Below are 24,408 nucleotides of genomic sequence, written 5' to 3' on the forward strand. Positions count from 1 at the left end.
GGTACTTCTTGGAGGAGTCGGAGAGCGTCTCTGGGAGATGCTGCTTTTGAGTTTGTTATGCAGCAAGAATTCTACATGGTGGAGTGATCATTGAAACAAAACAACTTCTGCTGACAGGTCTGACTGTGCTCATTGCTTTTGTTCATCTTTGGGAGCTCAGTAAAACCTCCAGGGTTTTTGTTTGAAAACTTTACATTGTTGTCTGTTCAACTTTGAGAAAAGGGAAAATGGCAACTAGGCCAGAAGTTTTATTGAAGTATAAAAAAATGAAACATGCAATCTAAAATAGCGAATAAAATGGTGCCCTGTGCCCCAAACTACAAGCAATAAATGTTACATTAGAACTGATACCTAATCTAGCAGATAAAGCAGCTCATGTCCATACATAAAATTAATTAAGCACAAAACACTCTGTACAGCCCCCATTATCCCTGAGGTTTTATTCTTTTTAAGTAAAGATAAACAGAACAAACATATTAAAAGTGTGGGTATTTTTCAGTAAAGCATAACCAACAATATTTTTCTCTCTATCACATAGCAGACACTTTAGGTTATGCATTAAAATTTCTGATGTGTTATGGATGAGAGGATATCACGCACCTGTGTTCTCTTTAGTGTCTCCTGATTTTAAGCTTGGACTGGGAATAGAGAAATTTTCTGGCTCTGCCCATGAGTGCAGTGGGTCTGCTCCAGGAAAACCTGCTGAGTGCTATCCTCACCAGTTTTCCCAGAGAACAAGAAGCTGCATATTCCCACACAGCAGTAGAAATATTAGCACCCACATTTGTAGCATCTATCTTCCTTCAAATTATCACCATATAGCAGAATAAGAGGAGGGTCTCAAGTGAACCTCCCTAATGTTCCATTATGTCTTCAGTTCTTCAAAACTGTGCTATCATTTCCTTTCCTGTATGTACCAGCTTTTTCTTCAAGCACAGTCCCCATCTCTTCTGCACAGAAATAATCTGTATTTCCTCGTGTCTCCCTCCTCCCTTCCTCCCATCAGTGCTACTGTTCCCTTTCCAAGCCTCTAGGTTGGTCAAACAATATCTACTGCATTCTCTATAGCTGGGGGCCTCATCGTGTCACTTCAGATGCCATGAACCATGTGGACCTCAAAATGAGAGCCAAACACTTTTGCACTACCCACTCCCTGACTATGGTTTAATATTGTAGGCAAGGAAGGGCATCCATGTGTTCCTCTGAAGCAGAGAGGGCAGCCAGAAATAATCTGCAGTTGAGTTTTTAGATGTAAATAACATTGCAGACTCATGTAAATGTAACAGCACCTCTGCCTGACAGGGCACTCACTCTACACAGTTGTGTCTACAGATACTCACCAGCACTAAGAAAGGCTCACCTACCAAATTCTCATTCTCAGCCATTTTCCTTGCTAATTAGAAGGCCCACCAGACCCATTGGAACAGGACCCTGGCAGTGCTTTCATGCTGCATTTTGCACACAATATTTTGTCATCTTCTTCTGGGGGAAAGCTGTGGGACACAGTTTGAATTGCATTGCTCAGATCCAAAATATACATCACTTTAAAATTAGCAATTATTTCTGTTCTATTCTAGCATCTCCGGGGAAAGCTTTTAAATCACATGGGAAGAAACACAATAAGATATGGCCCATCCAAAGGAGACAAGACATCATGGAACAAAGATGGTTTCAATTTGCCTTCAACACAAACTTGCCCTTACTTGCCCTTCAAGTAAGGGCAAGTTTGTACTATTATTTCTTGCTTCCCATGGCATCAGGAGAGCAATGGACAAGGACTTGGAAAAGCAGGAAGATCAGTCTAGGGACTGGTCATCAGGGCAGCATGGCCAGCAAGTCATTTTGCAAGTAGCCCTGAGGGCTCTTCTAGAGCCCCAGCTATTCCCAAGGTACCCTAAAGGAGCCTGGACTAGAGAGGAAATAAGAGTCAATAAATGCAGCTTTATAGTAGACAAGTAGTGATGCCTACCTGTGTCCAAAAAATCTCCAGTTCACAGAGAAATAGTTTTCCAAGCTTCTTTTATTTTTTTTCCTCTAAGGAAGTTATTAATTAGAGATAGCACAAATGAGCAAAAAGTTCCTTCTTGGGATTTTTAAGTCCCAGAAATGCCTCAAATCAACCTGCACACAATAAAGAAAACTAAAAAAGAAAACAGTGCCTTGTGCAAAAATCTCCACGTCCCACTTTTCTTCAAAGCCAGGCACAGTGGCAAATTAGGCACAAAGGGCTTTGTATGTCTGCGTGGTGTGGGTACCAGCTCCTAAAACAGCTTGGAGCCCTTGCAAGGCAGGCTGTTCCCAGCAGAGAGGAGCAGGAGCAGCAGGTCTCAGCTGTGCTGCATGCAGGATGCTCAGTGCTCTGGGGCAGAGCAGATGGAAACAGTCCCAGCTCTTTTGTATTTGCTTGCCTTTATTTCTGACTGTGTGGATAAACACTGGGAGCCTGTGCTCACAGGGAAGTGTAAACACTCCCAAGCAGCCCAGGAGAGCCCTGCTCCAGGCAGAGTGAAGGAGGCAGTGGTGTGACCAGCCTGGGAAGCTGTCAGGGTTGTGTTGTGCCAAGGCACATTCAGCCCCCTGTCCATCAGCCCAGCAGGGCACAGCCACCGTGCTAATGACACTCCTGGGCTGTACTTCAGTCGGGTCATTTGGCCATGGTTGCCAGCATCCTAATCAATGGATTGAAGCACGAGGAGGCTGCTCTGCTGGCAGACAGCTCAGTGGCCAGGCAGAGGGCTCCATTTTGATCTAAAGCTGGTGTCTGGAATTTTTTCATCCCTAATGTACTGGTATGGCTGAATTGAAAACCCTTTTTTCCCCCAGGTAACACTTATTCCCATTCCAAACCAGTAATGAAGGCAATGGGGCTAAAGGAGATTTCAGCTGATTTTGAATGTCTTGTTTCCAAAGAAGTGGAAACAATTTGTTTGGATTTTGACATAACATTTCTTTTGCTGTTTTAGAATTTTTATAAGAAAAGGAAGGACTGGATGCCTATGAGAATATTTTTTCCACCTGCATCATCCCATGTAATAAAAAACATTAATTCTCCCTACAAGTCATCCTTGTTGATAAAATGAAATATTTTTCAAAACAAATGATAAAAAAGAGTTTTCATTACTGGTAGGATTTGTGTTGCTCAGATCAAACTGCTGAATTTTGTATTTTAATTTGAGACATTTTTATTTTCTACCTTCTTGTATGATAAAATCTTATCACATTATTTATTTTCATTTTCCAGCTCTACAATGAGGCATCTTCCAGCAGAAAAGTATTTTAGACTCAGCTCCTTTTAAAAACCTATCAATTATTATTATTGTCCCAGTGCATCATAAGAACATTTAATTAGTGGTAAACTGGAGAGAGGCTGAGCAGTATAATTTAGTAGTTATCCAGATTTCTAGAGTTCTTTGCTAAATGTTCTAAAGTATCTGTATCTAGAAAATTGAAAAAAAAAGAAGACCAACTGACCTTAAAGTAAAGGAGAAAGCAAGTCTGTAATTACTCAGGGGATGGGTGTAGTAGTTACAAAAGCACCATAGAGGCAGTAGATCCTGGAGCTCCAAGTTAGGAACTGGAAATCCAAGTCTATCCAACTACCTGGAGTAGGAAAGGAAATATTTTAAAAGCTGATTTCTATGTCATTACTGGTTTGGGTCAGGTTTTCAGTTTCTGCTTCCACAGTTTACCCAGATCATCCCATCCCATTCCAGTGACTGGAAGGTGGCAACTGGCACAGGTGCCTTGTGTTCCTTGATTCCAGAACAGCCTTGCCATACATTTCATGGTGTTCTCAAATTGTGGAACTCTTTCTGTCACTGCCAGTGATGCTAAAACAGAATGGTCTCTATTTTTCACTTGTGAGAACAGATTCAGGGCTAAAGCAGTACAAGAAAAAATAAATTCTATGTCTATCAAGAACTCATTATTGCAACAATAGAGTTGTTCATAATTTGTTTCTGCTGGAAAAAGCAGAAAGGAAATGTCAATAACATTTACCAGTATGAATACTCTCAGAATTGCTGCACATTTAATTACAGCTTTGGCTTTAAAAGTCTATTTTTTCTCTCTCTCTAAGCAAACACAGTTTATTCAACCAGGAACAGAGTTCCTCTCTCGTCAGAAACAACACAAGATATCGCATATCTTCCCTCCTGGGAAGTAATTTCAAATATTTGTGAGGTAAGAAATAATTTCAGGCTGATGTTTTAACTGCACTTTGAGCTGCTAGACTTTGCTTCCTGTCTGACAGTTTCAGCTTTTCCTTCCTTTCTGCTGAGCCCTGATTCCATGCCTTCTAGTCTACTTGGCCACTTGCCACTTCTCCTTCCACCCTCTGCATCCTGGTAAAAGGACACCCCTGCTCCCAGGAGCGACAGCAGGGGTGGCAAGGCAGCTTGGGCATGGGCATTGCTCCCATCATGGACTAAAAGCTTTCTGAGCCCTGGGCTGAAGTGATTTGACAGGCTGGAGCAGTTCAGCAGCCTGTAATTGCAGTAGCAATGAGAGAAGCCAGGCAGCACAACCACAAATGTACAGCTGAGGTAAATGACAGCACAGGCACAGAATTCACCATAGGGATTCCTTGAATGGCAGCTGCAGAGTCACCCTGTGCCACTTTGTGGAGGCTGGTGGGCTAACAGGGAAAGAGCCCACTGGCGTGCCCCTGGAGGAAAAACCCCTCAATCCACAACCACCATGTTAGGGTGAGGAAAAAGGCTCCTCCCAGCATACCTTGGTGTGACATGCAGATTTAATGTATCCTGTTGGCCCTTTCTCCTCTCTCCACCCCTGTGCCCTCATCCCATTGGCCTTGGTGTTTTGCCCTGTCCCTCAAAATCCATATAAAACCTCCCTGCTTTCCCTGCTTGAGCAGCTCTTTGTCCTTGGATCTCTTTGAGGAAGCAGCTCAATAAAGCTCTCCTTGGAACCCTGCAGGAAGACTCTGTGTCTCCTTCTGTGTCTCCTGGATCCCAGAAGAGCTGAAATCACTCAGCATGAGCCCAGACGTGTCTGTGCCCCTGAGCTGTCTTTCTCAAGATGCTTTTTTGGGAAGGTCACGGCACTCTGGACAACCATCTGCTGTGACAGCACTTTCTTGGAGTTCCTTTCTCATTTAGCTTCTCCAGTCTCTCTCTGACTTCAGACAAGTATCCCCAGGAAACACAATGGGTTTCCTCTGGAACAGGATGCTGTTTGCAGTTCTGGCTGGGTTGGTGTGACCTGAGAGGATCGACAAGAGAGGGACATGCAGAAAGCCCCCAAAACACCAAATCTCCTTGAATATACCTGTCTATATACACACCTTGGGCTTATATCTTGGAGATGAGTCTGTGAGAAAACCCAGGGTACCACTGAGGAGTTACACTTTGTACCTTAATATGGGCCTGTACAGGGTGAGGTATCAATTTTCTCTTTGAATGGTGTTAACACCAACTTCTAAATCACGCCAGAAACATCTTATAATATGTCTGTAGCCATAGGCTGAGAGTGATTCAGTTATTAGTGAAGATAATTAGGCTAACACTAGACTGTCATTGCTTCTATTGAAGCTACAGAGGTTACATTTTCCAGCCCACAGTATCCAGATTTCTACCTAGTTCTGCATAATTTCTTCAGGATTTCAACTCATTAAGTGAGCCATTTTTTTCTCTTACTTTCATTAAACAATATGACAAAAAACTGTGTGCAGATTACTGCTTTATTTGCCAACCATTAATTTTTTCAAGCATTAAAATAGCACCTGATCAGCTTCTCTTGCAACACACAACTTTCCTGGTTGATGTTTCAACAGAAAATTTGCTTTGCTATAGAGAAAAATACACATGTATATAGTTCTTTCTGACACCCATCCTATGACAGACCATAAGAAGGATGTAGGCAATATCTATAAACCATTAAATGCCTACAGAGAGTGAACAGGAACCAGTTTGTCCAGGTGGGTTTTGTTTAGCTAAGGCTGGATTACATCAAATAGCAGATAGAAAGTAACTACGATTCACTCAGCACTTGGAGGGATTTCAGTTTGTAGACTACTGCTACTGACATTATGTTTACACTGAATACAAGCTTCGTCTGCTTTTTTCTTCTTCTGCCCAAATTAAACAAAGAAAAATTCCTCCCCTCATGGGATTTTTCATGTTGTCTCTTGAGCCAAATGCTCTCTGCTCTTTCTTTTTTTACTGGACTGTGTTCCCTGGGATACAAGTTTTCCAAAATTCCTGGAAAGCAAGTAACACCTCTAGTAAAATTTCCAATTATCAGAAAGCAGAAGCTGCTGTCAAAAGATCCATGTCCATTCAAAACATTTTTTAGGGCTTTCATATTTGTATTTTGAGAGGAAAATTAGTCCTTCTGTGGGGTTGTGCAGCACATGGGGAGGCTCAGACTTTATCATTTTTAGTTGCATGTTGCTTTTGCATGGAACACGGGGGCACTTGAATTTAATTGGTTTCCTGTTTTAATTACATGAAAAGCCTGGAACAGGAAGAAATTCCAAGCAGTGTTTTGAATGTACCTCAGTGCATTTTACAGCAAGTAAAACAAGACAGTCTCCTGGCCCCTGTAACACTATGAGTTAGCATGATTAGGACTGCTTAGCTCCTTTCTCCTCACAACCAACCAAGAGCAATACAGAGCCATCCATAATATGCGTGCCTTGCCAAAGGAAACAACTGCATCTTGATGTGAAGGAACCTGCCTTGGATTGTCCACCACTGTTGGTCTTGTTATAGCTCCATTTACACAGTCTGAAAGCACAAGGTGTAAGGGGCAGGCTTTGAGCATTAGGAATTTACCTCAGGATACACATTGGAATGTTTTGGGATGCTTTGGAGAACAAGGTGTTCTGAGGTACAGCAGGTGGGTTTGCCAAACTGTCTCTGACATCCTTCTAGCATTTGGCATAGCTGATTAACAAGCATAGTCCTGGCCTTAAAGTTTGCTCTTACAATTCTTTTGTAAACATAATATGTTGGCCATATAATGTGGATACTTTGGATACTTTGGGAAGTTTATATGCTGTTTGTGAGTGTTTTGTGGCACCTTATGCATGCATACTCAGGATACACACTGGAATGTTTTTAAATGCTCTGGGGAACTGGAGAGGGAATTTTAACAAGGGCATTTAATGAAAGAACAAGGGGTAATGGCTTTGAACTGAAAGAGGGTAGGTTTGGATTAGAAGTTAGGAAGAAATGTTTTTACTTTGAGGGTGGTAAGGACCTGAAACAGGTTTACCAGAGCCCCATCTCTGGAAGTATTCAAGGCCAGGTTGGATGGAGCCTTTGAGCAACCCGGTCTAGCAGAAGGTGCCCCTCCCCACGGCAGGAAGGTTGGGACTCAATGATCTTTAATCTCTTCCAACCCAAACCATTCTGTGATTCTAAGTTTACAGTTCTAATGTCACCCCATCTGTTTGTGTGTATCTGTGTGGATAAATGAACATCCTGGGGCTTATCCAAGAACTTTAGAAGTAATTTTCCTTCTGTGATCCCTCTATGTCTTGAGCTGACAGGATTTTTTGAGCGCAAAGTGGACACAATATGTGGTTGGCAAAATTCTTAGAATTTGGCCATGCAGAAGTGTTGAGTATAGAGAGGGAGTGAGTAAATCCTTACTGCAGGAGATGGTGGTCTGCCATGCTCCATAAACCCTGGACATCTCTGTACAACCTCTGGTGGTTGAAAGCACCTGCTGCTTCACTAAATGGAGAAAATTCTGCTGGGACACCTTATGCAATGGAAGTGCCTGTTGGAATGGGGTTCATGTTTAATAGAAAGAGTCATACAGAGCCACTGACTCTGCAAAAGCCAGGTTAAAAATATCCATGTGCCAATGTCAGCTTCCTTTTATTTTTATCTTAGAATAGCAGTAATGACCTTGGCACAAAGCACTGCCTGGAGGCAAATGACCAGCTGGGATTAATGGCCCTTGACTTAATTTCTGCCCATCAGCACCTCCCAGCCAATCATTAATCCTTCTGAAATGCTCTGTGCATTGATTATTATTGATTCATTCATTGATTGTGTCCAGGGTCTGAAGTTAGAAGCTGAAGTTCTGAAGGCACCCTGGGGAGTCTTCTAATAAGATGAGTTTGCTTAATTCATAGACTATTTGAGGTACTTTAAAAAGAAGCATCATAAATGAAGGTAGAAAAGGCAAAGAGCACTTATAGGACAATGAAACCCAGAATCCTTGGGCTATTAGAGTTGATGGCATGTATCAAATTACTTCAAATAGGCTTGGTGCATAAAGCAGGAGGATAGAGGAATTCAACGGGTATTACCTGTGTCATTTCCCAAGATTACATGCAAGAAAGCCCACCAGATAACCTGGATGTAGGGCAGGGTAGGCATTTGTGGGGTCAATGTCCCACATGTCTTACTGAAGACATCACTGTTTTGTTTGCCTTCAGAAACACAGACATCCTCATTTTCTGCACATTGTCTGGACACTTTTAATTCCTGTTCCCCTTGCACTTGTTGCAGTCTGACCTCATCTGTTCTTCAAGGAGTTTGATCTGAATAATTAATATCATACTCTTCAGGAAGTCAGAGTGATTGCTTTTAATACCTCCTTTATGAACAGGATTTGCAAATTGTGAAAGAGAGGAAAAACAGTTTAAAAGACAATATGGTTTAATAACCTGACACCTCCACATTTTTTTCTTCAAGTTGCTCTTCTGGGACTCAGTGTAAAAGATAAATTAAAGGTAGCAGTATCATCTTTGGATGAGTTATTTCATATCTTTTGATGTTCCAGTATATATCAAATGACAAGAATGTACATGAAAGAGAAAACCTGTGGTGGAAAGTATTCCCAAATGTACATTGCTGAGGTGCTTCCAAAGTGTTGATGGCTGCCAAGCACTCCATGGTGATGCAAACACTATTGGACAAGTTGTCCTGCTTCTGAAGAATGTGGGTAGATTTTTCATAGCAAAAAAAAAAAAAAAAATAGAACCATGTTTCTAAGGTATTGCTTCTCTGTTCCTGACTTGCAAAGCATTTAAAATAACTCAGTTACAATAATAAAAGCCTCTGACCTCCATGATCAACAGGAGGAAGAAGTTTTGAGTTCAAAAATGCCAGAGGGTTCTAGTGCCTGCTTATCTCTGCCCACTCATTGCTGACACTGTGACACTGTTTAAATGCTATAACTTTTTTCTGTTTCACATGCTTTACCAGTAAAATATGAGTACTGTTCTCTTCTTCCATCGATGCATACATATTTTAAATGGTGTAGAGTGCACTAAATCTTTGGATAGAAACGTCTCCCAACCTGCTATTGTGAATGAGCAATAAATGGTTCTCTTGGTGAGATTAACTCTCTCCAAAATATCAAACTGTGAACTATTTATTCAGAAACTATCAAATTCACATAACCAGTTCCTTACAAAAATGCCTTCTTTTGTGGGAGAACAAAAAACAGACTAGAGAGAGTTGTACTCTCTGTGAGTCTGAGGTCAGTTCTCGAGAACATTTTTCTCATGGGTCAACAGTAAAAAACTGTGTTGTCTTAGAGGTATTGTATGTACCCATACGAATGCATCCATAAAAGCTCATTAGGGTCTTCCTTAGTCAATTGGAAAAAAATAGGTATTTTCAGGATGTGATTTTAGTGAATCTGTATTATGCATCCACCTTAAGATGAGGTGGCACCTGAGATCCAATACTCTGTTTTCTTTTTACACTAATGGGCTGTCTAGGTCCCTTGTGTTTTCTAAACATCTACATTAAGGCAGAAGGATGTCATATCTAATGTATGTCAAGTGTTGTTACAATCCAGTGTTGATATCCACTGTCTAGTGAGGAGATGAATCAACACAGCAGGGGTGCAAAGGAGAGAGTGGGTCCAGATTGTCTCCTGGAAAGGAATTCAGTTTCTCATTCCTCCATTTTTGTGTAGAACAGGGAGTGTACAACTAGACTGCTGTTTTTTCAGTCTCGTGGATAAGTTTCATATTGGATAAATGAAGATGAACTCCACATACTTCTGTCCTTTAGAAAAAAGTTGCAGAGTGACTGTGTAAGATTCTTGGCAGTGTTGGTGTCTGAGTGCCCCTTCCCGAAGCCCCAAGATAAACGCCTTGATTTGGAGAGCTGTGATGCTGTCTCGGTTTGAGACAAGTTAGGAGGAATTATCATGTCCTCCTGGAAAACTGAAGCAGACTTACAAGACAGGTCTTGTGGATCTCACTCTAAGATGTTTGATTTTTCCTGATCTACAGTGACAGTCTAGGAGTCTAATGGAGTCATGTGAATTCCATGAGGTGGAAGAGATCTAAAAGTGCAGTGCCATGATGGCAAAATACACAAACCACAGCACATGCAAACCACAGTTTCTGTGGTTTTAGCCTTGATTATTTATCTCTAGATGCAGTAACAAAACCTTGCTATTTCCTTGCTGTGAACATGTTGTCTCAGTCTTTTTGGTAAGCCTCTTTTCCAAAGTGACACGGGATTGAATCCATCTAGAGGAATACCAAAAATGCAGGAGCTGGAAGTAATGCTGTAATCTTCTTAACATATGGAGATACCTGTGCTCAAATATCAATGAATGCAAACCAAATTTCTTCCCTTTGATTGAGTCTACTGAACTTTGGTTGGTTTTGTTGCTCCTGGGATCCTGCCACAGTTCATAGTGATGTAATTTGGCAACGCTCTGGAATCTCCATGGTCTACTGTCTCTGCTCAGATATTCAGATAATTTATTTTTTTCAGCCCTGCTTTCTTCCCATTTTTATTTTTCAGAACTGCTGAAAGGCTTTTAGAATTTTCACAGTTCTGTTCAAAGATAAGTGTCAAAGGCAAGTGTTACTGATAGTGCCATCCTGAGCAAAGAGCTGCCACATCCGAGCCTCATTCCCAGTGTCTTGTATCCACAAAGCTGTGAGATTCCCGAAGTAAACAAATATAATATTTTGGAAGACAGAATACAATGGCAGGTAAATGTTTATGAAATTACCTCTAATTAGCATCCCCAGCAGAGACAAATCCTTTAGTCACAGCAGAGTGTCACTTGAAAATGTGCATGTTCTTCTTTTGCTTTTGAAACCATCGAAGAAAAATCATATATATTGGTTTGACTCTATTGCCATAATTTTTCATTAGAAATAAGGAGAAGAAATAAGTAATGAAAGGCAGGAATAGATAGGAAAAAATGAAAAAATATTTTGGCAAAATGAGATCTACTTTGAATGGAGCATTGCATTCGTTTCTGCAGCCAATTTCCTATTTCCAACAGGTACTACCTCACTTTCTTCCACTCATACCAAAATTTCTTCATAAACATTATTAAGAAGCTTAATTGTGAATTGCAGTGAAAAACAACATGCTCACATGTTTATTCAGATCCCTTATCTCCATCTCAAAATGTTAATTGGAATTCCAACATTAATTGGAACTTCAACATTAATTGGAATTTGCTGGGATATGTCCAGGCTGAGTTGGTTCTCTTTGTCTGGGAGAACATGTTCCCTTTTGAGGGCCTAGGAAGGGAAATTGATTCACTCTTATTGCAAAACATATGGAAAGACAAACAAAACAAGAAGAAACAGAGAAAGGGATGATCAAGGGGAACACAGAGTAAATTAATTTTCTCTCTTCTCCTCTGCCCTAGATTTCCAAAATGCTAGGGGCAGATCTGCTGTTTGCTTACATGGGCACTTACTCAGTCTGAGAAGGTATCCAGGTCTGAGTCTTTACCCCAACCACAATCCAAGCTTTGTTTTGGCACTGTAGAGTTAAAAAAACTGACTGTAGTGGATTATGCATTCCAGTTTTTACCATGGCCAAATTATGACATAGTAAACCCTTCAACAGTAAGGGCTATTGTAAAACTACAGAATGTAAGAGTGTGAAGGCCTCAGAGAAGAAAAGCAGAGTCCTTGTTTCAAGACAAAAGAGGAATAGGTTCATCCCAATTAGAAGTTGTCAGGTCAATTTAGAGATCCCCCCAGGGCCCTGCACCCACAAATATGTCATTATTTATCTTGAGCACTCCCTATGGCCACATGCCTAGTGAAAAGTTACACACACAAAGGTTGATTGCCAACTCATTCTAAATATGTCAGGCCTCCCATTTGTCATGATCCAACATTCAGGGACCACACAGACTTTGCAGCAATCACAGAGAAGAAATTTTTCTCCTTTTGCTCAAAGCTCAGATATGTCCATGCCTGTTTTTGTTCCTATTGTTGTTCCAAACTACCCTCCTGGTGAATGAAAAGGGACAGGTATCTTCAGAGGGCAGCTGAGATCTTCAGGCTGCTGAATTGTCTTGAGAAAATGCTGTTTTCTTTCTGTTGCCTAGAGCAGGAACAGGGCAGGTCCATGACTGATTAAAAACAGCTAGAAACTTCAGATAATGTGTTCTGTGTATCCAAAAGTGGTGCCAGGCCATTCCATCCATCTAAATAATGTTTCATATTGATTCCTGTTCTTTCTATCTCTAAATACAGCTGGTGGTAGAGGAAAAGCACATTAGATGACTTTACATTCTAAATATTTAAATTCTACCACTCACTGGATTGATAAATATTCATTGTGTGGAGGAAGTCAGTAATACAATTACATTTAGAAATACTGGGATGTGATAAAGTTTAAGTGTATTTGTGAAATTTCTCTACTGACAGTGACTCTTGATCACATATTAAGAGTTTAATAGGGGTTTTCCTAGGAACTGTTACAATTTTACTTTTTATTTACATTTCACTCATTGCAATTATCCAAACTGGGATTTGGCAATACCTTAAGAAATGCATATAGACCCTTTCCCAGTTTAATCATCAGAATTCCCCCAACTCCATCTGTTAAACCTGAGGGGCTGCACAGGTGGCACAGCAGCTGAGCATTCCACAGCATCCTCCTCCCTGCACAGAGCTCTTATCCACTGGGACTGCAATAAAAGCCACATTACCATATTGTCTATACATCACCACTGAGAACGTCTGGATGGTAAAGTTAACCATGTGGTTCTGCTTCTTTTTGTATCTCAGTTTCATTTTTTGGTTCTCCTTTTTTTAGCTAGCAAAAGTCTTTATGTTTCTAATTCTCCATATGTGAACAGTTGCTTTTCCATGAAATAGATGTCTTTAGAGTAAATATTTGAAATAAGAATGTTTCCCTCCATATTTTTACATCAGGTTTTTAATGTAAAAATCAAATGACAGATCTCTTTATATTCATACTTTCCTAGTATTTTTTCCTAATCGCAGCATAACACTAGCTTAGAGTATCTATTCTTTTTGCCAAGTGATAGAACAGGTTTTCTGCTTCTTGCTTAACTGCATTTTGTTAATGGATTTTCTGGGTATTTTAATTTTGAAAATATGTTTTTTTCTCCTCCCTGTGTTTCCATTTTCCCTCTATTTTGTTTATCTTCCTATTTTATTACTTCAATGTCTTTGCTTCTTATTTCTTTTCAATTACTATTGTTTTGTTTTCTTTTTTTGTCTCTGGCTTTTTCTCTCTTTACTGGAATTGTATCAAATAATATTTTGTCATAGCTTTGAAACTTTCGTTTTCTTCTATAAACACATAAATTAAAGCCAGTGGAACTTACTAAATAAAGAAAACTATGTGAAGTTTTATGGCTATATGTGGCAAAGAGATTTCAGCAATTATAGTAGACTCAAGACAGACTTGCAAGCTTCAGACAACTTATTCCAAAGTTTAATTTGATTTTATGATTTCTTCCTGGCATACTTAATGTTGTCTGAAGCTAGGCAGGGTTTAGTGGGTTTTTGTTGTTTGTTTTTTTGTTTTGTTTTGTTTCTTGGGAAAATTCGATTACCAGAAGTTGCCAATATTTCAAAATTCCTTGAAGAGTGACAGGATTAGGAGAGCATTAATCCTCTCGGTTTGGAGTGAGCCTTTATTGCTGCTTATGTGCTATACACAAGTTTTGCTTTTCCTACTGCTTTGCTTAGAATAGATAACTTCAGGTTCCTAATAAATATTGCTGCCTCCTAAAACCTCTGGGTATTTTCTCATTCTCGCTTGCATTTTACATGGCTCTGCCTTAGATTACCTCTGAAATCCCTACACAACTGCATTGTCTGATCCAGTTGCAGCTCAGCTGAGTTTCTTGTGGGCTGACACAGAATCAGTTTGCTGTTCATGAACAGATGTGTCAAGCTGTTCAAAGACAGCATCTCTGGCGATGTAAATTCCTCTTTAGGCACTGACTGTAGTGCTCGTTACCATAGTACCTGCACCTCCAAAACATTAATGAAGTAGACACTGCTCCAAGAGAGAGAAATATCACCACTGCAGCTTTCATGGTGCAAGAAATGGAGTTATGCTAGGCTGGGAACAATGGGAGCCTGAAAATTGTAGCCCGAGGTTTTTCCCAGATTAAAGACTGAGGGAAGTCACCAGCACAGCTCTGTTAAGTCCCTGCTCTGAAATTTGTCCTGGAGGAAACTTCCACTGTTTACTGGTTAAGCACAGAGCCTAAAGAGACAGCCTAAATGTACTAGCATCATGCTGGTACCCTGAGCAGAGCAGGGATCAACAGAGAGTTTTCTTGTTACAGCAATTGAAGCCAACCTTCCCACGGATTTTAGTGCCCCAGAGCTGCCCAGCCTCTCTGCTCTCCCTCTCCCTCCCCAGGAGAGCTTCCCTACTCTGTGCTAACTATCTGCCAGCTTTGTGATGGTTCTTCCTTCCCTCTCTGCTCAGCAAAGCCAGCAGACACTGAGGGCAGCCCCTGGGTACCTCTGGCACCCTCAGCTCAGATTTTGCCATTCAGAGGGGCTCACCAGTGCTGTGGGTTGGCGCCTTGATGCTCTCGCTCAGTCCCAGTGAACCGTGACCATTCACTCTTCTGATTGAGCACAAAAAAGGTGTCATTTAGACCACTTGACTTTAGCCAGACCTGCAGCTGAGAATGTTTGATGGCAGTCTTTAAAATCTTCTTGCATAACCCCTATAGACAAGGTGTGACTTGTGTGAATGCTAATGAAATTTAAATGTCATGACTGCATGGTGTCATTTAGAAATCGCTAAATGTTCAGTACAGTCCAGATCCTCAAAGGCATTTTAATATTTATTAACTTGAAAACAAGAGCACCCACGAAGGGAAATCCTTTGGGACAGATGTAATCTGTGTAATTGTGGGATGTTGGAATGAATGCAGACCAGAAAATTGCTGTCAGGCTTAAGAGGAACCTTCTGTTACTGCATTTCCCAGTTTTCCCAAGCATTACCTTTCAGCTCCCAATGCCAAGTCTAAGTTTCCAATGAGTTTCCAGCCCTCACACAAAGCAAAAATAAATTTTGAAAATATTAACAGACCACATGGAATATAGGATACAGCTCCACAAGAAAAGAAACACTGCTTTCACTTCTCATTAGTATTTCTGCCTTTAGTGAAATGATGCTCACTGACAACTGCTTGTTCTTGCAGTTCCTCCTTTTAAGGTCTTTGCCATCTGGGATGCATAACTCTTCCTTTTCTAGGAGAAGACATTAACATCTGATGACATTGACCTTGACCTCCTTTACATTGTAATGTTCTTGAAGCATTCTGCACACTTCACACACCAAATCCAAACAGTTATACAGTTTCTTGGAAAGTCATATTTTATGACTATTAATGTCCTTCAGCTTCACTATCTAGGATAATAAAAATAAATTATATTGGTCACCAAACTACACTCCTGATTTTTTTATAGGCAGTTCTGTGACTCCTTCATGGATTGTATTTTGGAGTTTGGTATAATATGAAATGAAAAATATGTATATGACAGCTTTGTTCTTTAAATACATACTGGGGGATAATGTTCTTGTAGTGCTTCTTCACATCTTTTCAGGATACAACATCAAGATGAACAGCCACAATGGGCAAAATCTGTTTATTTTGAATTTAACCTTTATTGTGCCAGCCTGAAACTTGGCATTTCATAAAGTTTAAGACAACAACATCAAGCACATAACTGCTAAGCAAACACATATTAAACAAGTTTATAATTCCATAGGTCATATTCCACCATCAGTGCATAGGTGGAGGAGCCCACAAACTGTCGGGATAATTGCTTTATCTCTCCACTTCTTTCTTCATTCTACCTGATTTTTCTCTGCCTTAGATAAGTTGCATCTAGGCTTTGAAACAAGCAGTTCCTCTTCTCATCACCTGTACAGTGCCCAGTTCAGTCCTGCACTCTTCCTTTCAACTTCCACCTCAAAAGGCAACAAAAATCAGGAATGGGGATTCATTAATCCATAATGCCACAGCTGGCATCTAGCTTATCTTCCTTCAGACAACTTCACTGTAGGTTTGGTCATATGAGATGGTCAACTTGAACTGTCTTTATAGTCAGTATGGAGAAGCAAGTACTTTTGGGATATTGACTGCTCTGCGTTATTTTCGCTCTCAGCTTTAGGAAAAAAGGAATTGTACCTTCAGCTGTCTGTACAATGATTGCTGGATCTTCACTGGGCACTACAGAATAGCCAGGTTAGGCAGAAGTGGCTAGTTTTAGTTAAGGGAAATAGTCTCACAGCTTGGTGGTCGTCTGAGGGGCTCTCCTTCATGAGGGTAAATCAGTTTATTGCTTGCTCTTCACCCTGGGAGCAGCACAGAGGAAGTTCAGCCAAAATGTTTCACAATTACTCTAAGCCCTACAGGAAATCTCACAGAAATTGATTCAACTGGACTTTGCAAATTTAAAGGACACTGTGGTCAAAAGAAGATGAATTTGAGGATGCCAGCATCTGATTTTATTTTTTTCTGCATTTAAACTAAAAATAGAAGGGGAAGCAGTTGTAAAAGAAGGTCTCATGTTAAAGTTGAGATTGATAACCCTCAGTACATGGTGAGGGCATTCCCACCACAATAAATCCTTCAGAAATTGTTATTCTTACACAACCACAGGAGTCATGAAGGATGGAAGTGAGGTAACTCACAGTCTGTCACTCTGGCTCCAGTTGTCTGGGACCTGACCAAGTATACAGATTTTTTTTCTTTCCTTGACACTTATTTTTGGTTCAAATGTGAAATATATTTGAGATGTGGAAGATTTCATCAAGCTTATCTAAGAATGGGCCTTCAGCTAGTATTAACTGGTATCACTCTTTTGAAACCATAAAAATATTATGCATCATATTCTCCTATAGTGCCCCTTTTTACAAGCAAATAAATTTTCAGGCCAGGGGAAATGGCAGACAATGCAGCTGAATAAAAAAATTATTTCAAATACCAGTATTTTTCATAGTATTGTCTCTGCATTCCACAATGGCAAACAACAGTAAAATGGGGTGTAACATTTGGATTAAAAACCTGCTTTGATAACTCCTGAATGAAATGTCATTGCTTTAAGGGTAATTTTACTATTTTAAGCATGTGACTCAGTTTTGTTTGCAGCTTGGAGAACACAATATTGTACAATGAAATGATCTGCTATGTACAAATAAGGCTCAGTGCTATTTTGGAACTACTTATTTGAGCAAAGCTACCAAAGTAGAAATCATTTGCTGTTGATCAGCATTGTGTGTTCACTTCACCACAGGAGGTGACTTCTTCTAATTTCATTTTAGCCAGAGTTTAATTTCCACATCACTGTTTATTTGTAAATATCAAGATGATACAGTCCAGATCTTTTGGATGATACTGTTCCTGAAACAACAGCTATCTGCAATTACAAGATTGAATTAGCTTCAATTTCATCATCATCATCTAACTCTGCTGAAATGCATGAATATATCTCCCTTAATAACAGCTTGCATCAGTCATTTCCAGGCATTGTATCTTTATTTCTGAGATAAGACAGAAAGTCTTCTTGCTGCAGAGCAGAGCTTGCACCGAGCCAATGCTTTTCCTGCTCCTAGCTCACCCCACCAGGGAGGAGGCTGGGGGTGCACAAGAGGGTGGAGGGGACACAGCCAGGACAGGACCCCAGCTGGCCCAAGGGAGAGGCCACACCATTTGATGTCACGCTTAGTGAATAAAGCTGGGGAAGAAGAAGCAAGGGAGGGATTCAGAGTGATGGCATTTGTCCCCCCAAATCTCAATTACATATGATAGAGCCCTGCTGTAGTGGGGGTAGCTGAACACCTGCCTGCCCATATCAGGAAATACTGAGTGAGTTCCTGGATCTGCTTTGCTTCTGTGCACAGCTTTTGCTTTACCTGTTGAACTGTCTTTACTTCAACCCATGACTTTTGTCACGTTTACCCCTGAGAGCCTCTCCCCCATCTCGGCAGGGCAGGCTGAGCAAGCGCCTCTGTGGGGCTGAGCTGCCAGCTGTGGTTAAACCACAAAAAACTGATACTTCTGAGATCACAGAGATGAAGCACAGAGTGTGCATCATGACTCCTTGAAGAAGAAATAGCTCCTGCTTGACACCGACAACTGCCATGCAGTCTACATACACATGAATATTGTCACAATGCTTTATCAACGTGTGCTGAAAGTATTCATGCCACATATTGTCCTGGCGTTCATGATCTTACAGTAAGAAAAAAATCTTAAAATTAAAATTTCTTAAAATTCAAACTGAAAATAATGTTTTTACTGATTCATGCTCCCAGTCTCACGTTGAGGAGCAGCAGCATGATTGTGGTGACCAATGCTTCTGTTGAGCTATGAGATCCAGGGTCCCTAACATCATCTCTTAAGTTCTTTCAGGGTGTCTATGTTTCCAATATGTATTTTTGTATTTCTTTGGGTCTGATAGTGTCTCCATTCTGTCCTACTTCTGTAAATCATCAGGTCATTCTTTATCTCTGGGTCTGGGCATGTTGTGAAGCTGGAGGCAATGTGCTGGGGTCTTGCTGACTGCTGTGTGCCCAAAACATTCTGAGAGCCCTGTCTCTGCTTTATGCTCCTGCTGGTGCCTCCACAGCCAGCCATCTTCCATTTCCACCACTCTTAGTCTTCCTATCACAGTGCTGCACACCTTGACTAACAGAGCTGTGTGATCAACATCAAGATAATCCTGGAAAGGAGTCATGCTTTGTTTCTTGATCATATTTCAGCTCAGCTGGTGCACTGCATTTCAATCTAATACAACATGCAACACAGGACAGAATTTTATTTTTATGCATTTTTCTACTTGTTTAAAACTCTTGAGAGCTTCTTTTCATTTGCCAGGTAAGATTGATTTTAATTTTCTTCAGCGATTGAGAATTAAATTTGTACCTAGACTTTGCCTACTGCATATGGTCACCACAATAAATCACATCTCTGATTAGCTGCTCCATTCTGAAATAGGTGTTTGAGGTGAAAGAAATCATCCTCTGATGAAAAATATGGTTTTTTGCCACTGGCAGTAAGAGAATTTAGATTTGCTTACTCCAGTCAGTTGGAATCTTTGTTAGTTCAGGTTGCAGAAGAACCTTTTAGAGAAACACAACTGGAACCATTTCCAAATGCTCAGTGAACCATAAAGACCCACAACATGCTCTGACTTTCCAACACTTATCAGATACATTCTGCTGGTCCAAGAAGGTACAGAAAATCAATGGAACTTCAGCCTGTAAGGCTATAAATAATCTGCATGATAAACTTGAATAATTTAAGATTTAGAATACTTAAAATTACTGATCTACAAAATAAGATCCTTCCTGCTCTGTTCAATCTGATCTGGAACAAAAATGAAAGTTTACCTGACCATTTCAGGGTTTGTTTTTATTTTTTTTTGGGAAAGACTTGTGTTGCCTTCAGGGGAAGGCAAGGCAACCTGGTTGCAAGGAACAGCACGGCAGCCCGGCCTCGCCCGGGCTACTCGGGCCAACAACACACGCTAACACCAATGTGGTGGACGGTCGAAAGGCCTTTATTATCTTATCTCATGAGTTTAAATAGTCTCGGGGGACTTTGCTACGTCTGGGGGGGGTTGGTAGGGTCTCTAGGGTTAGTCAGGAGTGGAAAACTACTGGGTTAGGTGTGGTTACATTCTTTGGGGTAATGGATAACGTGTTGCAGGAGGAGAGGGGGAAGGGTCTTTCTTTCCATCACATCCCGAAATCTTCCGTTCACCTGTCCCTATCTACTACAGACATGGAGTTGAATAACTAAACTATGATAAAAATTCTGCTTTTGTTTGGGGATGAGAGGAACAAACCACTTTCTTCCTTTTATCTTTTCTCAAAAGCCCAGACTATGCACTATAATGGCTCACAGAATGTTTACCACTGTCAAAGCACAGAGGTGAGCATCAGGTATGCCACAGTTGGAACAGTCTCACTCTCTGACTCTTTTTGACATGGCAGTACTTCAAACCCTTGGAAATCAAGAATGATTTGAGTGTTGGATAATGGATTCTAATATTGCATAATGCAGGAGCTATTACAAGCAGGTGCTTAGGGATAGGTGTCCTATGGGAACAGTAGGCTATGATTTGAGATGTTACCTTCCAGAAGCACTGGTTTTATTTTACGTTTCTTAATCTCATGGAAAAGAACCTTTTGGAAGCTGTTGTTCCACTGCCTGGATGAACAGCTACAAGTAGTTTACAACAGTTATGGAGAAAGGACTCAAGCTTTCATTTACAGCTGCAAGGCAACACAAATGTCATGGAAAAACAGTGTCCAAAACTAAGGCAAAATGTTTTTGCAGTGGTCACCACTGACTTGAGAGCCTTACAGAAGCAGCTGCTTCTGAATATCCTTTTAAGCCTATTGAGCCTCAATCCAGCTGTTAAAAATAACAATGTTTTTCATCCTCCATAATAATCGGATCTCACTGGGCAGCGCTGGAGGAGCAGTTGCATAAAAAAGCTTTGGTTATGTAACAAAAGTGCACTGGGCCCCCTGAGCCCCAGGGAAGCCAGGAAGGTCTCTGTGGCAGCCTCCAACCCTCCCAGCTCCTTGTGCTGACACTGGCACCTGCCAAGGGGCTCTGGCAGCCTCTCACCTTTGCAGAGCTGCAGAGGATTCTGCCATACCCGGGGCTGGTGCTGCCTCACCCTCCTACAGAGGAAGGTCATGAGAAGAATGTCTGCATCTCGTGATCTGTGTATTATCTCAGTCCTCTGGTGACTCTGGCTTTGTACAGGTATTCTGGACTTTGCAGCTCTCTCTGCTGCAGTGTCCCATGGAGAGGCAGGGCACAGAGTAGGGCACTTGCCTTTCCTGATGTCACAGATGCACCCACGGCAGTCACCTCCCAGAGCCCCTCTGTTGGTGTTTGGATCTCTGCAGCTCAGTGCCCACAGCTCCCCTGAGATGATGCAGCACTTTCCTTTCTCCTGCTTCCACAGGAGCCAAGCTGACACCCACCTGGGATATATTCTGTGGTCACATTTTCAGATTTAGAGATCAGAAGATCCCAATCAGCAATGCACTTTAGTGCATGCACAAGCTGAAACATTCTGTCCCTCTGAAGTCAGTAGGATGTTTCACACTGTTAAGTACTTCCCTGGATTGGTCTCAGCCTGAGCATGAACTTTGCTATTTCTCTTACAAAAAGATTAACTAAGAATGAATGAAAGTCGAAACAACTAAAACTTTGCTTTTAAAGAAGCTGAAAATTAAGACAATCATTTCCCTGAAGATTTACCAGCAGTAAGGTTGGATAAATTCTTGTGGAAAAATGTGAGACCTATTTCCACAGAGGTTTCCTCCCTATTTTAGGAAGCAAACTTCAGCTGATATTTTTTTTTGTATGCACAGAACTGCACTACATGCTGCAGTTGGGTTTTACAGGATGTAAAAATCCAGAGGCAAGAGGCAAAGTAATAACTGTCTTAACTAAAAGAAATTAATTTAGTTGATCTCAACTGAACATGCATAGGCAAGATGGGGTTTGTTCTATTATTATCTCATGCCAGGAAAACTCCAAAGAGTTGAGAGAAGAGACTTATCCTGTGAAACACCTGATAAATGCACTGCACCTCAGGGCATTTTTTAGGTCTTTGAAGTCACATCAGCCTGGTTTGTGTGAAATGAAGTAAAGATGGGCACTGTTGGGCACTGTTAGCTATTCTGTGTTTCATTGCTCAGAGCAGCTTCTCTTTTCCAGTGCTGACTGTGACTGAAGCCAGCCTGCTGCTGTGAAAGGGTAAATTGCCTCTTTGAGGGCCCTTTGGCAGAGACAGTGGGTGTAAAAAGCATCCAGGCATTTTGGTTACTCACCATTATACCACAGGAATGTTGAAGGGTTTCCAGTTTGGAAAGCATGGCACCAGGTCCACACCCTCTGAACAGGTAAAAGGAGGACATTAATGCTGGATTACTTATTTTCCTCAAAGACTGCCTGTCCCTGATCTTCAGTGGTACCCACCACGGGCAGAACTTGGAGGAAGATTGGAGAAATCTGTGTTGTTGAATGTGTGGTAGATGGAAAGGCCATGCTTGCATGAATGATCAGTCTGAAGCAGGTGCCTTCAGATGGATGAGTGAGAGACTCTGCTTGGTACCTGAAGCCTTTAGAAGAATGAACCATTGGGTGTTATTCAGCTCCAGAAAGTGCAATCAAGAGCATCTCAGGACTTGCTGAGAATGTTTGATAAGTGTCAGCAGTAAATAGATGCATCTGGGAAGATCACCAGACATTTCTCTGCTGTTTTCAGCTGTACATGGGCTCTGTAAGACGCTATGGCTTCAGTGAGATCTCTGAGGAAGCAAATCCACCTCAAATAAAATCTCATAGGTTTTAATTAAAATAATGAACACTTAAATTGGCATATTTCACACAGCGCTGATATTTTCCTTCCTCCTTACTGCAGCTTTTATCATTTAGGGTACCATTTGCTCAATTTATTACAATGTGCTCTTGGTTTCATTCTCCCACTTTGCAACCTTGGTGCATTTTCTTCCTGTGAAGGATCACAATATAAATCACTAGGTCAGGGAATAATGAGTTTAGTATTTTTTAAAAGCCTCCCACTGTAAGTCAGGATATCGACTCATTATTCAGCAGGTGATGGGATATAATAAGGGGACATTTTTTCCTTTAATTGCTGTTGAAAATTGAATAAGGGCAACAGAAAGACTTAGTTTTCTGAGACAAGGATTTCAGCTTCACTGAGCTTTAGTTCACTAGAATCACCTAATAGGCTTGAGCATAAAGAGCTGGACAAAGCTAAAAGGAAAAATAAACTGATTAAAGACTCCAGCAGGACTTTGCTTTCCTAGTCTGAAAAATAGATGAGAGGTGATTATACCATTACGTAAACAGACAGGGAGAAAAGGCTGACCTTGTGGTCTCTGAGTTGAATGGAATGGGGCATCTCCTGGTTTCCAACCCTATCTCTTCCAGACCTGTTTGCTCATGACAGCAGGGGTGAATGTTCAAAGAATCACAAACACAAAGGCGAGGAGGGACCATTAGAGTTACCTCACTGAACTGCTGCAAACACGATTGAAGCATTTCTGCCCAGTGCTTTCTGCACTGAGCCAGCTGATTATGGCGAGGGTGATCAAGGACACAGTTGTGGGAAGCAAATGGGCTGGCAGGGGTGGTAGGTGGATTGTGGATTTTTTATCAGATTAGAGGTTAAAGTGGCATCATAAACTCTGAGGAAGGCAGCAGAACCTCTCTCAGAATCAATATGCAGACAACAATCTTGCCACCAGCACCTTGTGTCTCCCTGAGAGGAGAACCCCGAGTTCCTGCCCAGCCCTCAGTGGGAACAGAATCATCACCTTGTAACGAGCTCATTCCTACACGTGGCTGTGCCAAGTCCATCCCTGCCCAACCCAGCTGAGTCACCCAGGGCCTGGTCAATGCCACCTCCAGCTGCTGACACTGCAGCCACCAAAAAGACATCAAGATTTGACGAAGATTCTTGCAGGTAGATTTTGTAATTCATCCTTTCACTGTACTAGAGAAGAAAATCAACCTGATGGTTCATAAATTATTATAATGAAACTATTTTTTTAGTCTTTCCATTCCTTTAAATAAAACTTAATAGATATAGCGCTGACAAAAGGGCAGGGGAATACATTGTGTGGCAGGTGGGATAATCTCAGAATTAAAATGTTTAGATTGACAAAAAGTAACATTTTAAAACATCCTATGCACAGATGTTAAAGCATCTGAAGGAACTGAGTGGCCATTTCTCTAGTGAAATGATGCTAAATTGTTGTAATCCACAGTAGCTTTATGTAACATATTGTTTATTGTACATAAATTCAAGGAATTCCCCTATTCAAATAAGTTTTAGATATACTCAAAAAAACTCCCCTGTTTACCAACCATTTTCTAGAAATGGCTTTATTCCTCAAAACAAACAAAAACACACCAAAACCCACCCAAATCTAAACCACACACAAGAACTTTAATAGAAAAGTTCCACCATGCATACAGAAAATAAAGCTCAAGAACAAAGAAAGTTTTTTTCTTGTTTGTTTCCCCTGGCTCTCTGCTTTCCCCTCTCTCCTACCTGCAGCTTTCTTATCTGCAGCTCATTCTTTCTCTCTTCTGTTTGACCTGGGATCAAATGTATCATTGTTTCCA

General features: G+C 41.0%; 1 long non-coding RNA gene across 13 annotated transcripts in view; it reads left to right on the plus strand.

Moving 5' to 3' along the window:
- Positions 1–24,408, plus strand: part of LOC146768478 (uncharacterized) — a 72,836-nt gene that overhangs the window by 12,688 nt on the left and 35,740 nt on the right. For 7 of the 13 annotated variants that reach the window (XR_014953096.1, XR_014953102.1, XR_014953097.1 and 4 more), the window contains exon 2: positions 1–24,408. This exon is cut by the window's right edge. This is a non-coding gene — a long non-coding RNA (uncharacterized LOC146768478). The other 6 variants (XR_014953100.1, XR_014953103.1, XR_014953104.1 and 3 more) reach the window with 5 other exon arrangements.

This window comes from Lonchura striata, chromosome 2, assembly GCF_050655825.1.
Source record: "Lonchura striata isolate lonStrDom1 chromosome 2, ASM5065582v1, whole genome shotgun sequence".
Taxonomy (NCBI): Eukaryota; Metazoa; Chordata; class Aves; order Passeriformes; family Estrildidae; genus Lonchura; species Lonchura striata.